This window comes from Blennius ocellaris (assembly GCF_963422515.1).
Source record: "Blennius ocellaris genome assembly, chromosome: 2".
NCBI lineage: Eukaryota > Metazoa > Chordata > Actinopteri > Blenniiformes > Blenniidae > Blennius > Blennius ocellaris.
This window is the reverse complement of record NC_137651.1, coordinates 20,729,439-20,744,816: the sequence shown is the minus strand read 5'-3', so window position 1 is coordinate 20,744,816 and position 15,378 is coordinate 20,729,439. Positions and strand designations below refer to the sequence as shown.

At 42.6% G+C, this 15,378-nt stretch overlaps 1 protein-coding gene across 2 annotated transcripts in view; it reads left to right on the top strand.

Annotated features, from left to right (window-relative positions):
- LOC308135522 (SPRY domain-containing SOCS box protein 4-like) overlaps positions 1 to 15,378 on the top strand; it is a 63,743-nt gene that overhangs the window by 8,630 nt on the left and 39,735 nt on the right. For both annotated transcript variants that reach the window (XM_080503571.1, XM_080503570.1), the window contains exon 2: positions 8,581 to 8,656. The gene's annotated coding sequence lies outside the window, so the exon portion shown is untranslated. The remainder of the gene's footprint in view (positions 1 to 8,580; positions 8,657 to 15,378) is intronic.

Sequence of the window (15,378 nt, the reverse complement as noted above, 5' to 3'; positions counted from 1 at the left end):
CCGTCCTCATCTGTCGTGCGGCAACAACAATCACAAAAAACAGTGTGCCCTGACACCGGGGTCAATGTGAGGACGGGGAACACACACACACACACCCACAGTGAATCAGCCGCCGTGAATCAACTCACCCCACATGACCCATTGTGCTCTGGTTCGTTGGGTCGGCACACTAATGCAGTCGTACATGACATCGTATTCTCAGTGTAGTGGAAGAGAAACTGGTCTACAAGAGCAGGGCGCCCAATCACATTAATACTCTTTGCTGTGGAGGCTCTCTGCAGCTCTGTCAGCGGGTGTTTCTTTGTGAGGGTTGTGAATAATTTCCCCACAAGAAGCTCAGTTTTTCTGTCGGACCTCGAGATTTTAAACTTGTCTCCTGAACACAAAGTACATCGACCATCCTGCTCTACAATATGTCAACAGGCTCCCTCGCTGTAGCGGTTCTTGTTAGCCCCGGCCTCTCGTCAGGCATCGTAATGTCATTTGCATATTTGTTTTGACAAAGGTTTCGGGCTGGATGCCGTTCCCGACGCATCTGTTCAGTCAGACTTGGGGAAGACCCAATGCTAGCATCTCCCATCAGAGATGTCGACGTGAACATTCTGACAAACAGGGGTAGTTTAGTGAGACAAAATCTCCTTGTTTCCCACAGCACTGTTTTCAACGATGCAGTCTAATTAAGCACTGTGGACACTGACAGCTCTGTTGCGCCGACTAGTGGCAGACGGATACATGAACGTCAAGTGCATTTCCAACTGGATAAAATACCAATGAAATCTATATTTCTGGTGACGACGTAGATGTTTAATCATTTAGCCAACTTATTGCACACATTTCCAAGTCATTATGATGCACATAATGGTTTGGAAATCATTGGAATGAATGTGGTCTGTTCACGGTAGTGATGATGTAATCACTCAGTCTGATAATGACATGATCGATTCAACTCACACGCTGTATGATTTATCATCTGAAAATGAATCATTTAATTTTCTCTCATGGGATCACAGAACACATTGTGAATAAACAGATGGATGTACAGTCTCTGGTGACCATTTTGTATCTTTTAAACTGCATTTTTCTTCTTTGTATGTTTGTTGAGAGAAGGTTTTTTTTCCAAACTTCCAAAAGGACGAGAGTATTCCTGCTTTCTTAGTTTCAGCCAAGTGGGTTTTTACGACACACCTTTGACGTGTTTTGACAGGATTCTTCTGTCACAGCGAGTTCGATCAATCAATAAAAGGAGATAATCAGTATTGTGGGTAGACCACAGTCATTCCAATCACTTCCATTCATTATAATGGATGATGTTTCTGATGATGGAATGCGAATGAAGGAATAATGAGCTTAATTAAACTATGTTCAAGAACAGAGTCTCTCTGACAGTCTTATCCTTTAACCACAGACAGATTGCACACCTTGAGACCTTTTGTATAGACCACTCTTATCTGTTGCAGGTCTCTCTTGTCAGGCTCAAGATAGCTCTTAATGACATTGTTTGCATGCTTAGGGTTGGTGCTTTACTTTTGCTGAGCAAATTTAAAGCCCGTCGAAGGTTTTCCCCGATAGGTGTGCTTGAAGTACCACTGGCCTTTTTGCCGAAAACCTGTTTCACAGTTTCCAAACTGGTTCCTTTTGTGAGCTCGATGTCAATGGCGCACACCCCTCGCCCTGGAGCTGGCGAACTGAGCTACGCAGCATTGACATGAATAATTGAGCTGTCCTGTTCGCTCGGAGAAGCACACGACCGGCATCCCGTTGCCTCGTTGACGTGGAGCGTCTTTGTTTCCCGCTGCGCCCTCCGCGAGACGCCAGCATCTTTGTTCGCAGCGGCAGAGCTCCATGTGAGGAGCGCGGGTGAGCTTATCCAAGTTTGTCACATGAATACTTTAAGGTTGTAGAGGTTATGCTGTCCGTTCAGTGCGTGTCTACAACAGAAGCACATGTTTTAGTCTGGTATTTTTTTTTGGCTCTGCTAATGACTTGGGTGTCGTCGCTGTGAGTCCCCTGGACAATGTGCTCAAAGTGGCACAAAAACAGAACAGACACTTTTCACACCACCGTCTTTTCATTGTAACCTTCCAAAATTTGCTTTGCATTTTTAATCAGACCCAAGTCCTTGAGCACAGAGGCCCATTAATTACCTGAGTAAATCTGTACGGTGTTTGACTGGAGCTAATGACTCTTTCTCTCAGGGTTGCGCCGGGACACGGCAGACTGAGCTCATCCAGCGGTTAAAGTGATCTGCACTTTTGATCTTCTCCCTGTGAAGGCATAAGGCGTGCCTTCATGCTACGTATACCACAGTATTTGGTTGTTCTGACACTGACACTTGTGGAATCCGATAATGTGTCGAGGGTTGGGAACGTTCTGTCCACTTTGCTCCTCGAGTTGTTTTGGATCATTTTTGAGCATGGGTGAAGAACCAGATTCCAGATTTAGAGAAGAGCCAAAGTACTTCCTGTCAAACTGCAAATTTTTGCAGCTGGGACCTGGGGCGATTTTGAGTTGGGACAATAACAAATAAAGAACTACCACTGTACAATATATAGCAAATCTATCGCAATGTGTAATTTACATACAGCAAAAGACTGACTGAGCCATGACTAATTGTCTTTATGCAGTGCAGTGTTGCTCTTTGCATCTCACTGTAATGGTTAGATGAGATGGAGCCCGACTGCCCTTGATGACCTCTCCTTGTATAGACGGTAATGGTCAAGGTTAAAGTGTGTGTAGAGAGAACAAAGTCAGCATTTTGACGGCTAAATGGACAGAAATAAGTCGGCATAATGTTGTAAATTACCTTTGTCTAATGAAAGAAACACATGAATTCAGAAAAGCACCTACCATTGAAGTGTAAGCTTATTCATATTTTGTTTTTCCGTTTCGTCACGCAACAATATTGCATGTTTCTCTAATATTGTGCACCATGGCTACTTCCTATACTGCTGCTTTACCACATATATTAAAGAAGAGAGGGTGAAATGAGCTTGGGAGGTAGAATATCTACATCTGCACTATGAATGTTTAATGGACACATCCAATAAAGGCATGAAATATTTATGTGCGTGTGGTATTAGCTTAAGCCAGGGGTCACTTTTATCTTTTTGTTTTATTTGCACGCTAGACTCATTTTCAAAGGGACTCTTTCAAACATAGTCGCGAAAACAATAAAAATGGCAAACAGGACATATAACTAAGATTGTTAGAAATGGACTAAAAGCAGAGAGAAAAGTTGAAAAGAGACAAAATGGCTAAAATGATCAAAAGCGGCTCAAATGTCTAATTGAACCAATTTGCTGATGCAGATAAAACATCCAGTGGTGCCAAAATGAGGAAAAATGAAATGGCCCCAATAGTTAAAGCTAAAACGAAGAGAAACTGCTACATTTAATTAAGTAAATAAATAAAACAATATAGACTTAAATGCTCCAAACATCTACAACTGCTGAAACAAAAAAACAAAAAGCTGTTAAAATGGCTAAAAGATTTGTTTTGTTTGGGGTTTTTTTACACATTCAGAAACTGGTTAAACGTATAAAATAGGTAAAACCCCTTCAGCCAATACGGTGATAATAGGATGAAGGGTTCAAGAGGAAAAAAAAATATCGAAAGGACTCAAAACGGCCCAAAACGTGGGCCGTCTTTACTTGTCATTAGAAATGACCAGAAATGCACCCCAAGGTGCATATTTTGTAGGAATAAAAAAAAAAAAAAAGATTTATCCTACTTGAACCATTATCCTAAAAGTAAATTTGTCATGTTTTGTGGCTCCAAACAAATTCCAATTGATGGAAGTGGTAAAAATGTCTCTTGTATTTATGAAGGACGCGTTAGATGACTCGGATGTCGACCTGATCACATTTTATGACCAATAAAAGAAAACCCAATGAAATTCAAATTCCATGGTGTTCCTCACTGCTGTGCTTTGTTTCTAAATTGAGCTAGTCGTGCCATGTTGCAGAAATACTTCTTGTATTGCAAAAATAAGGCTGCGCGGTGTTGGAAACGTTTGATCGATGGGATTCTGAACGCCTTCGCCATGTCAACAAAGTCTGCAGGGAGCACACAAAGAAAGTGTTGCTACAAACCATGCCTCTTTTTTTTTTTTTTTTTTCCTTCCCCTTCCTAGCACAATAAAAATAGTATTTGACTGCACGCAGCCTTATTTAGTCTCTTTGAGTGAAGGCTTTGTGTTTCAGGAGGCTTTGAGGCGTGGCTGTTTAGGAGTTAATCTAAGTTAAGTAAGTTGGAGGGTTGTGAAACACCTGAAGGGCCCTAACAAGGTTATTCATCGTTGTTCATTCATGTTGACATCCTGCATGTGTTTTTATTGCCCCGTTTAATGGCAGCTCAGATGGCTGCTATTTCAGTCCCGGCCCATCCGCCGCTCGCGCTCAAACAGCAGAATGAGTGTTTTCAGGGCTGAAACAATTGACAGTCTCCCGGGGGGGGCTTTTTGCTGATATATGCTCCCCTTCTCTCTCTCTCTCTTCTCCCTCTTCCCTCTGGCCATCATTAAAAATGTCAAATCATTAAATCGACGAAGGCAATCACATGGAGACATCTCCTCCTCTCCCCTCTCGCAGTGCGTTAAGTTGCATCCCTGATGTTTGTGCGCTAAATTAAAGGTTCGTCTTTGGGGAATGATGGTCCTGTTGATTATCAGCAGATATTAATCCGGCGAGTTATGAAGATGCACGGCGAAGACGGCGGCGTGATCCTGAGAGCCGAGGTCACACTGGAAGAGAACTTCCTAACTTTGAAATCGACACACTTCTCTGCTCGACTCTGTTTTAAAGTCCTTCACTCGGGGAGTCCCCCGTACAGCCACCGAGGACTGGTCTTCCACACTTTGAACCCCTCCAGTCCCTCAGTGTTGGAGAGATGCATTCTAGTTTAATGCATGTTGTTGGGTTTTTTTTGCGAATCAATTTCAGTCAATCTTTTGGAACATATATATTGCACATGTTGGTGTCGACATGTTGTGCTGCTGTTGTACCTGAGGCACATTTTATAATCACATCTGTGATTATGAGGAAATGAAAATATCCTAATTGTGAATGAAAAAACCTTGCACAGCACTCTCTCTCCTGACTCACTGCTTCCTTCTGGATAGAAATATTATAAAGCTTGACTGCGTGGCCAGTTTTCAAGAAAGTTGCTCATAGACGTTTTGAAATGAACGGGGGGGGGGGGGGGTGGGGGGGGGTGTTGCGAGGCAGCATGGAAGTAAATACTAAGGCAGGGTTGTCAAGTGAAAATGGAAAACTTTTGTTGCATTTCGAGGATCAGTTTACATGGCAACGGTGATCAATGGTACTTTTTGAAAATGACTTGCATGTGGTTTCATTACAAAAATTACCAACAGCGCCCACTAAAGGCTTGGCATGCTAACTGCATCGTTTTTGGTATTTCTGAGGGTTGTTTTTTTTTTTTTTAATACAAACAGACATTGTTTTCAAAACATTGCTGTGTAAATGTGAAGCTTTTCTCAAAAAAAAAAATGCAAAAACGATGCGTTTTCACTTGAAACGTTGGAGTGTAAATGGGGCCTAAAATATTTATCATGGTCACCTTTCATGTAAGCTGATGTGATGAACCGTTTGCTTCACAAGTCATTGTTGGCTTGCAAACTGTTTTGACCCAATATTACATGTTTCGCTGTGAATATTTTGGGGATTTCGTGTACTTTATTGATCCTTTTTGGGGAAATCATTGGCCACATTACACCCATCCTTTCGCGCCGCACTGTTGAACTGACGCTGGGCTGCCAAAACCAAGTGTTTTGGCAACAATCGAGTTTGATTGTTGAAAATGACCACATTTAAAAGCATGCTGAAAGACCAGCTTCCTCATCATCTGAGGTTAGCCAGAAGATAACGAAGTTGCATGAATGAAACAGAAACTGTTCCAGCCCTCTATGCACAGTACTGATGGGCCGCTGGACTACATGTTAAATTGAAGTGAGCTCAAGAAGGCTAATAGATGAATTAGAAGTGTTTTTAATTCCCTGGGATTGCACGTAAAACTTGTGCCCAGAAAGCTTTGCGGAGAGCGTGGGCCGTTTCTTCTGGGCCTCCGTGTCCACACCGAGGAAAACTCCCGCGTTATCCGGCTCACCCCGGCAGCTCCCTGACGGTTTGCAAAGTGGCGTGCAGGCGGAGTGGGAGGAAACAGGTGGTGAGGAGTGAGGGGCATTGGAAAAGGAGGCTACTGTGTAGAGCCGCGTAAGCCGTCCTGCTGTTTGGTCGGACCACACGCTACCAGGCGCCGGAACACTTGGACGCGTGCGTGCTCGCATGTGTTTACTTGTTTTTCTCAAGGGCTGACAATTTGGCAGAGAGGCGCCCTGCTGCCGCCGTGCTGAGTCTGTGTGCGTCGCTTTCCAAACTGTTGTACCTGCAGTCAAGCTCAAGAAGACATCCAAATGGAGTTTGTTGCCATGGTGACGTCGGCCTTCAATCTTTCTCGATTCTGTTTTGTTTCAGTGTTTCTTAGTTATGACTTTGGTACTGTTTGTCATTACCAAGCCAGCGCTTTAGAAGTGTGTCAGATGGTACAGTTAATTAATGGTGTTACTGCTTGTTGACGTAGCGATCTAAAGGCTGAAGATTTGTTAACACAAGAGCAAGTGAATGGAAATGGTTCTCGCGTCAATCTACAAAAAAATTGATTCATTAGTGGGATGCATCTCCATCGCTAAATGTTTCGAGGTTTAATGAGGTTAGATCACTGCCACCTGTTGGTCGAAACAAGAAGAATCTTTTTTTTTTAAGTTTGACATTAAATTATTGTGAAAAAAACATGGTGCTTTTTCCTCTTAACAAGTTTTCTTATGACAAATATAACTTCCTGTACTACATTCTCATTGTTATTCAATTAATTGTCCACATGATCTGTGTACCTCACTTCTCTGCAGCTCATTTCTTTGTTTAGTCAGTGTGAGGAGCCACAGATCCCCTATGATGGTGGAGTTGCTTTTTAACTGGAGCTTTGTGAACCCGTCCTGCACCAGTGCAGCACTCCTCTCATTGCCAACTGTTTCCCCCTTTGCTCATTTGAATGCATGATTGTCAAGATAACACTCCTCGCTCAAATGTGTTTGTAAGAACCGAGCGAATCAGGACTCAAAGCTGGCAGATTGAACAAGATTCTTATTAACTATGTTCACACGCACACAGAAAAACAAAAAATCCTGCCATCACCTACTCTGATGCGAAATTTAGCTCTTTTTATTGATGTGATTTAGGGTCTGCTCCTGGTAGATGCTTAAAAATACTGTCAAGTACTTCTCGGCGAGGTGATTGCTGTTCAACCCTCAAGTGGTCCGAGTTTTGCACTCAAAGAGTCAGTAGGCTGAATTACTACTTAAATGTAGCCTGACTTGTTAAAGAGCAGCCGGCATGTTGTGTGCTTTCCTTTAGCAGATGGTATATTAGTGGACTACAGTCATGCTTGACCACAGGGAGTAATGATGGTGCTGAAACCCCTCCACCCTCCCGTCACATGCTCTCGGGACTGCTGTGAGTCATACTAATGAAGCCAGCGTTTGTAACAGCTATTACAAGTAAAGCAGTCCTCATAGGAACGACATGTTCAGAGGGCAGCAATGGTGCACTTCGCAAAGTTAATGCCTTCAATTTTCCTCTTGGAGTCGACAGAAATAATGAGTGACTTTCCTGTGAATAAGCCAGAGACCTTTAAGCTTGTACCTTATTGTGCTTTTCTTTACCGAGGTAGATTGCTATAAGTGTTTCAAATGTTGGCTTGCATCACTGCCTTTATACTCACACATGTCCTTCGCGTAGGTAGATGGTTCTGCGTGTGTGTGTTGGTCAGTTCATACAGTAGAAGGCAGCGCATGTTGTCGGTTTCATGTGGGACAAATCCAAACGTCAAAAAAACTGATCCCAAAAAGTATATGTCCTTGTAGTATTGAAAAATGTTCATCTGGGGATATAATTTGCTGCCTTATGTTCCAGTTTTGTTTCTAAAAAAATATTTCTAACCTGCTCAAGTCATCAAAAGTTTCTTATTTCTAATGTCCAGGCAAAGTTATGTCTTGGATTATCTTGTATCTACGCATTCATTCAGCCTCTTTGAATGGAGGTTTTCTGTTCTCTTCTCGGTTCCTTATGCTGGTCACACGTGAGCTGTACCTCACAACACTGCCCCCACAGGTCATCAGTGGAGTTACCCATCAGTAAGCTCTATGAAAACATTCCCAATGTTGTGGACACAGAAGATGGACAGAGGGCTAGGTCGGTTTCTGTCTGCGTATTTAGTGCTTCTTGACACCATATGGTGGGAGAAAGCAAAGATGTTTCGCCTTTCTTCAGGACACCACCTGGTCTTCTTTTCAGTGCGTCTGTAATTATGAAAACTACACTTTAAACAAGTTAATTCCAAAAGCCTTGAAAATGACATTGAAGGACTGACTGCAATCCATCAAGCCCCATAACCCCATAACTGTATTTATCATCTGTTTACATCCCCGCAGCTTGATGACGCTCTCTGTCTCATAAAGTATCTACTAATGAAACAAATCTTACGTTTCTGTTCTTTTTTTCCTTGCAGGGACCAACCAGGAATTCGGTGTCACCCAGCGAGAATGCAGTTTCCAAAAGTCGTCTGTAGCCACATGGACTAATAGGTGAGTTTGTCTTCCAACTTCCTGTTTTATCCTTCGGCTACAGTCAAACTTCAAATATGTCTCCTTTAGTTAGAGAATTATAGCAGCGATGGGGGGAAAAATTACTTTATTTCAGAAAAGACTGAACATGCAGGTTATCGTCCTTACGGACAGTGACGGAATATCTCACTGCTGTTCATGTGATTTCAATCGTCTGCCTCACATTCCATAAACCAGCTGCCGAAACCCGATCCGGCGGGTTGGGACTTACCTGTAGGCGATGAGATATTGAGCCAAGGATGCTGCTGAATTTTTCAACAGGTCCCATCCCAATAGCAGCTGATGATGCACTGCAGCATTCGGAGAGTTCTCGCTCAGGTTTCATCCTGATAAGAATACAACTTCAATCTAATTGTAACGGCACTCTTCAGAGTTGTGATGCTGACGTACACAGGTGCAGCATGGGAAGCATCCAATCCCTTTAAGAAAGAAGTTCAGATATTTGTCCAATTTTTATATTTTTTTTAAACCATGAAATATGGCAAAAGCCACATCTTCCAATTGCAGGGTCTTGCATCCTCCAGCACGCATGTTTTTATGAATTCACTCTCACAGTATAGCTTTGACACTAATGCCGCTTCTCCAATGAGGCACCTTGCTTACATTTCTGGCATCTCAGTGCGTTGTGTTTGGTGTATTTACTAAAACGGCTTTCCTCCAATATATACATTTGACACATCAACTATTTTGTTTTCTTTTTTGTACGTTTTCACCTTGCAGTGTTATTTCACAAGCTGATTGGATCATGTGGCATGTTGGTTTTGGCCCCAGGGCTGTATAGTTGAAGCTTATGCTAGTTGCCCTTTAGGCACTTGCGTTCATGTTTTTTAAAGTACAGGGCCGAACATATATATGGATACCTAATTGAGGAGGTTCACTGCACAAGACTCGGCACATAGCGCTTCAGGTGATGGAAGAGAGATGCAACATTCAAATCTCTGTGAAGTAGTACGAAATGATGCATCTTATAAAATGGTAATAAACGCAATCGAAGTTGAATGCTGGGAATATATACATTGAAATGTCATGGCAAAGAAGCAATCTGCTGAAAATAAAAGGCAGGAATCACTGAAGTAAAATTAACCACTCTCGCTGGCGGTCTGGACCTCATATAGAGAACCACCACTCTCCAGTTTTTATTCAGACTGTTGAGGTACGATGTAACGTATGCGCCCCTGGAGCGCCACAAAAAAAATCCATCCACATGTCTGAGGGTCAGCTGAAGTCTTTGTGTCTGGTTCCTTTGTGAAGCTCAGTTTGTCCAGCTTGAACTGAAAATACAGTCACAATGTGCGTTTACCACAACTTGCTCATGAATGAGAAAAAGAAAGCGGTTATACTCCAATTGTTTGGAGAGAGGAAAACTGAATCCAATACATCAGTCCTGTCAAATACTGAACGCGCTCATGTGTACATGAGTGGAAGTCGTATTTAGAGAAGTTGGTGTTTAATCAGCTGTTCATGAACGAGCCCATTCAGGGACGGATGTGCTCTATAATCTGTCACTGAGTTATTACAATGTGATACAACACAACTGCTGTACATTGATTTGTGATGGAGGAACGAAAACATAAACATTCTAAAGTACTTTGAATTGCCTTGTCCATCACAACTGCTTTACAAATGAAGCTATCTTGCTCAGGAATATGCTGAATGTTGTATATATATATTTTATTCAATCTAATTTTGTGCTTAGACTATTGATAATTTTAAAAATGTTTTTAAATATTGTGAAAATGTACTTCAGCTTAGCCTGGGTTCAAATAGTGATGAGACTTCTTTATACCCGCAGCAGTCAGGAGCCATGTCATCTTGCTCATACCCTATACCTTATTATGACTTTGGCTACGCGTACAACCCTTCAAGGGATTTCCACCCACAGGATTTCCACACATTATATTATTTACATTGAGATGTAGCTAGTTTTCCTTCAGTGCCTGCATACTCATAAATGTTTATGGTGTAGTGTTCTGTGTGTGCGTGGTTTCATTACAAACACAATCGATGTCAAACTGTGGCCTGGCATGCTCAACTACATAATTTTCAACATTACTGCTGTTTCTGTTTAAACAGACATTGTTTTCAACACGTTGCCATTTAAACGCAAAATGAAATGGAAAAATGCAAAAGCAAATGCATTTTCACTTGAAACAATGTCATGTAGACAGGGCCTAAATGTTGAGGGGCCCAGCGTCTGGCTTATTGATACTGAACTGATGAAGCCACTTGCTTTAAGGCAGTGCTTCTCAAATGGTGGGGCGCGCCCCCCTGGGGGGGCGTGGTGGGGTGTCAGGGGGGGCGCGAGGCGGGCGCGACTTTCAGTATTAGTGTCTTTATTCATGCTTGAACAATAAAAAAGGGCCTCCAGCCACTAGGTGGCAGCAGTGCTCAAACTAATCAACAGGCTGCCTGTTCAACCCAGTAGAGAAGAAGTACTACACATGAACACCGGTGTACAGAGCTGGCGGAGGAGGAGGAGGAGGAGAGGTGGAGAAGTTTCTGACAGGAGTGAAAAGAAAAAAGGATGAGGCGTCAGAGGAAAAGAAAACAGGTGACAGTAACCGGTATAAACCTAGTAAGAGCAGGAGATATGACGATGCCTACATAGCCCTTGGGTTTACCGTGAACACGGTCGGAAACGAGGAAACACCCGTTTGTGTTTTATGCCTAAAAACTCTGGCAGCGGAGCATGAAGCCAAATAAATGAAGACGGCACCTGGAGACCATAGACCATACACCATACACCTGGAGACCGTACACCATACACCTGGAGACCATACACCATACACCTGGAGACCGTACACCATACACCTGGAGACCGTACATCATACACCTGGAGACCATACACCATACACCTGGAGACCGTACACCATACACCTGGAGACCATACACCATACACCTGGAGACCGTACACCATACACCTGGAGACCGTACACCATACACCTGGAGACCATACACCATACACCTGGAGACCATACACCTGGAGACCGTACACCATACACCTGGAGACCGTACACCATACACCTGGAGACCATACACCATACACCTGGAGACCATACACCCGTTATGTCAGTCAGCCACTGGAGTTTTTTCATCGTAAACTCCATGAGTATCGCCAACAAGCCGGTCATTTTGTCAGCGCGGCATCAGTAAACAAAAGAGCAATGTTAGCCTCTTACAAAGTTGCCCACCACATCGCAAGGTGCAAAAAACCTCACACCATAGCAGATTTATTTTGATAATCAGGCGATTGTATGCAGAATGCTGGTGCCAGCAACTGATACAGTGGTTTATACAGATAAATATTATCAAGTTCTCAATGGTAGTACAATTCGGGGGGGGGGGCCCTGAAAAAAATTCTGTCCTCTAGGGGGGGCGTGACAGAAAATAATTGAGAACCACTGCTTTAAGGGGTGAAAAGTTTTCCACGTCGATTGGCCGAGTCCAGTTGAACCGATTCAGTTGCAAATGAGAACATGCTTTGTCCAATGAATTTACAGTTTGTTGCAGAAATCACCTCTTTGCAACCTGTGTATGACCGCGCAGTTTCTGTGAAAACGTAGTTGTAATCCGTCTCCTGCAATACTTTCGCTGTAATGCACAACTGAGTCATGAAATCGCGTCAGTTTTTCTGAAATGAATCTGTGCCGCTTGCAGTAAAGACATTTCCTTGGTCGTATTAGTCATCTTTTAACGGCGACTCTGTTTTTTGGTCTCTTGTTTTGAGTCTGTATATCTGCCTCACTGTGGGGGAGCCATAGTGGCACTTCCTCTCCAGGAATCGTCGTAATTCCCACCCTCATTCGGAAACAGACTGATTTGACTTTTTTTTTTTTCTCAGTCAGACCTCCACCGATGGGGGTCAGTTGTAACGTCTAAAACTGTTAGCGAAACACCAAGAGCAGTATTGTGACAGTCTGAGTTTGAAGAACTTGAGAAATGCCCCTTGTTATAGACAAATGTAATACTTCCATTCATTTCTTGTACGTCTTGTCTCGGGAAGTGATGCTCCCCCTGTCAGGACAGCTACTTAAAGCGAACACACTGGCCCTCACCACTTTTGTTCCACATTAATGGACCGGAGGGCTCGCGATGGATTCCTCATCCTTCACACTAACTGAAAACAGCAGCCGACTTTGAGCCGTGTAGTTGGATGTGGACCATCAGGCAGAGACGGGACTTTTCCCCGTCTTGATGGCGCTCGGCTGCAAATGTGTATGCAGTTTCTGTTAACTTGTTCTCACACGTGTGGTTAGTGTTCATGTGTGATTGCGCCGTCTTATTTGACAAAGATGCTAAGTCATGCCTGAAGACACAAATGTACTTTAGTTATAATAGGACCAGTAAAATGAAGGCGTCACCTTAAGATTACGAGAACAGCCTGAAAATACTAAAAAAGCAATTTGTTGAGCAAAAAATGCAAACAACCCAACTTTCTCAGTGATTCTTTTCAGGCGTGTGTTGTGTAAAGCCTGTCGCTTGAAGCCACGTAACTTCTGTAGGCATTAGTTTGTGTTTTTAAAACTCACCCTCACAGAATCTAATGCTGGTGTAATTTTACAGAGAAATGCTTTTGGGAGCTTTACGTCATTTTGCTGCAATTAACTGTTCAGTTACAGGTTTCGTTGTGATGTACCTGCTAATCTTAATAAAACAAAGCAACTCATTGGGCAGATTAAAAGATTAGTGTCCTCTTTGAAAGTTTTGCAATGTACTATGTGCCTGCACAATATATTGAAAATGTGTTATTGCAAAATTAACTTAATGTACAAATTGCAAAAGAAATCTGAAAAAGTCATTAACGTCCACACAAGTGTTTCATCGCAAGTGCAGTCATTGCAAATCTTGGTTAATACAATACACAGTACTCAACAATATTGCACATCATATGTTTAACTAATGTCATGCATCCTTTTGCAGTTTCATCCTGGTGGCTGGATTCCACCATCTGGTGTCCTCAGTTTGACTCATGGCTAAGAGAATTGACTCCCCTGCTGTTAGATTTTTTTTATTTGTTACATACGCATACAAGTATGCAAGTGAAATGCAACTTCTGTCCACTCGGCTCCATGAACATGGGGGGGGGGGGAAATCCAAATTAGCAAAAGAAAAAAACCATAATTAATATAAAAACTATAAATAGGTTGCCTCTGTTTACGATGATATCAGCATGTGTAAAACACTGAGAAGTGATTGACCATGAAAGTCTATATAATGTGAAATCCAGGGCTTTTGTCAGTAGGTTTCACATGCTGAAAAATGGTGCGTCGACTTTGCTGTAAGTGAATGGTTCCGAAGTCTATTTTCCTTGGAAGCTTTCCTTGTTTGTGGAGGCAGATGAGCATTTCCTCATACATAACCTCCATTACATTCCAATAACTATTGAAATGACTTCCTATCCGTCACTGATCAGTCTGAAAAATACACTAAACATTTTAGAAACGCACACATGCATTAATAGGGCCAGTGTTGGGCGGCTGTGGCTCAGTTGGTAGAGTGAGTTTACTCTCAATTGGAATAGTGCAGGTTCGATTCCCTGTTTGTCCACATGTTCAATTGTCATTAAACAAGACATTGAACCCCAAATTGCTCCCAACGGATGGACTGGGCGCCTCACATGGCAGCCACCCCCACTAGTGTATGAATTGGTGAATGACATTAAACAACGCAAAGCTCTTTGGGGACTACCCAGAGCACCGGGAAAGTGCTATATAAGTGAAATCCATTTATCATTTACCATAGTGTACTCTGGTGGAAATGGATTCCCCTTTCTGCAATCTTTAGTATAGCTGCACAATATGTTGCACAGCTGTAATCATGGCGTTTTCATTGTTTGCAATATACACATGAAATAGACTATTATTTAGTTGGCAAGCTATGTGCATTCGTGCTCTGCCTTTCTTCACAACTGACCAATCAAATTGAGCCATGTTGTGCTTGATGCTTATGCAAAAGGAATACTTATTTGAATTATTTTGTTGACATTCCTATTGGCCACAGGACAGAAGCCAGAACCACAAAGGCAGAAAGATCTCCGAAAACCAACAAAATCAAAACACTGCACTATTGAAATGCTGCTGGTAGGAATTGCATAAAGGTATCACCATCGCCTACAAAAGTGTATTTATCACAATACTTGACAAGGCTATAGCACATGTTGACCTTATGTTGTGCAGAACAACTCTTCAGTGGCATTGCTGCCTCCCATGGGGTGTAAACAACAATGGATTAGTCATTTGCTTACCTCCACTTAAAGCTGGAAAGTGGATGCCTGGTCATAAGTGATTAGAAAAAGACCTGCAAACACATTTTCACACCAGGAGTTTGCTGATGCACATCAAGCTGCTGGCTGGTGAGCAGATCTTCAAAGAGGCATCATAACGTTGACTGTAAACAGCCTCAAAGACAAATAAGCACTTCAGGCTTTTAAAATTGGTGAAAGACTAACGAGACGAAAGCTGAGAGCTCGTAAACTCCACACGGGCTAAATGCATGTCATCATCGAGGCTGACCGTTAAAACCTTCCGTGGGTCATACTGTAGCGGTGCACTGATTTCTGCTGCTGCTTGCCACAAACACTTGTCATATTCAAGAGAGGTGTCTTGCTGTTTATTCCTTTAAGGGGGAAAAATAGTTAAGAGACTGACAGCCGCCTTGATATGAGAAGGATTGTTGTCTCTCAG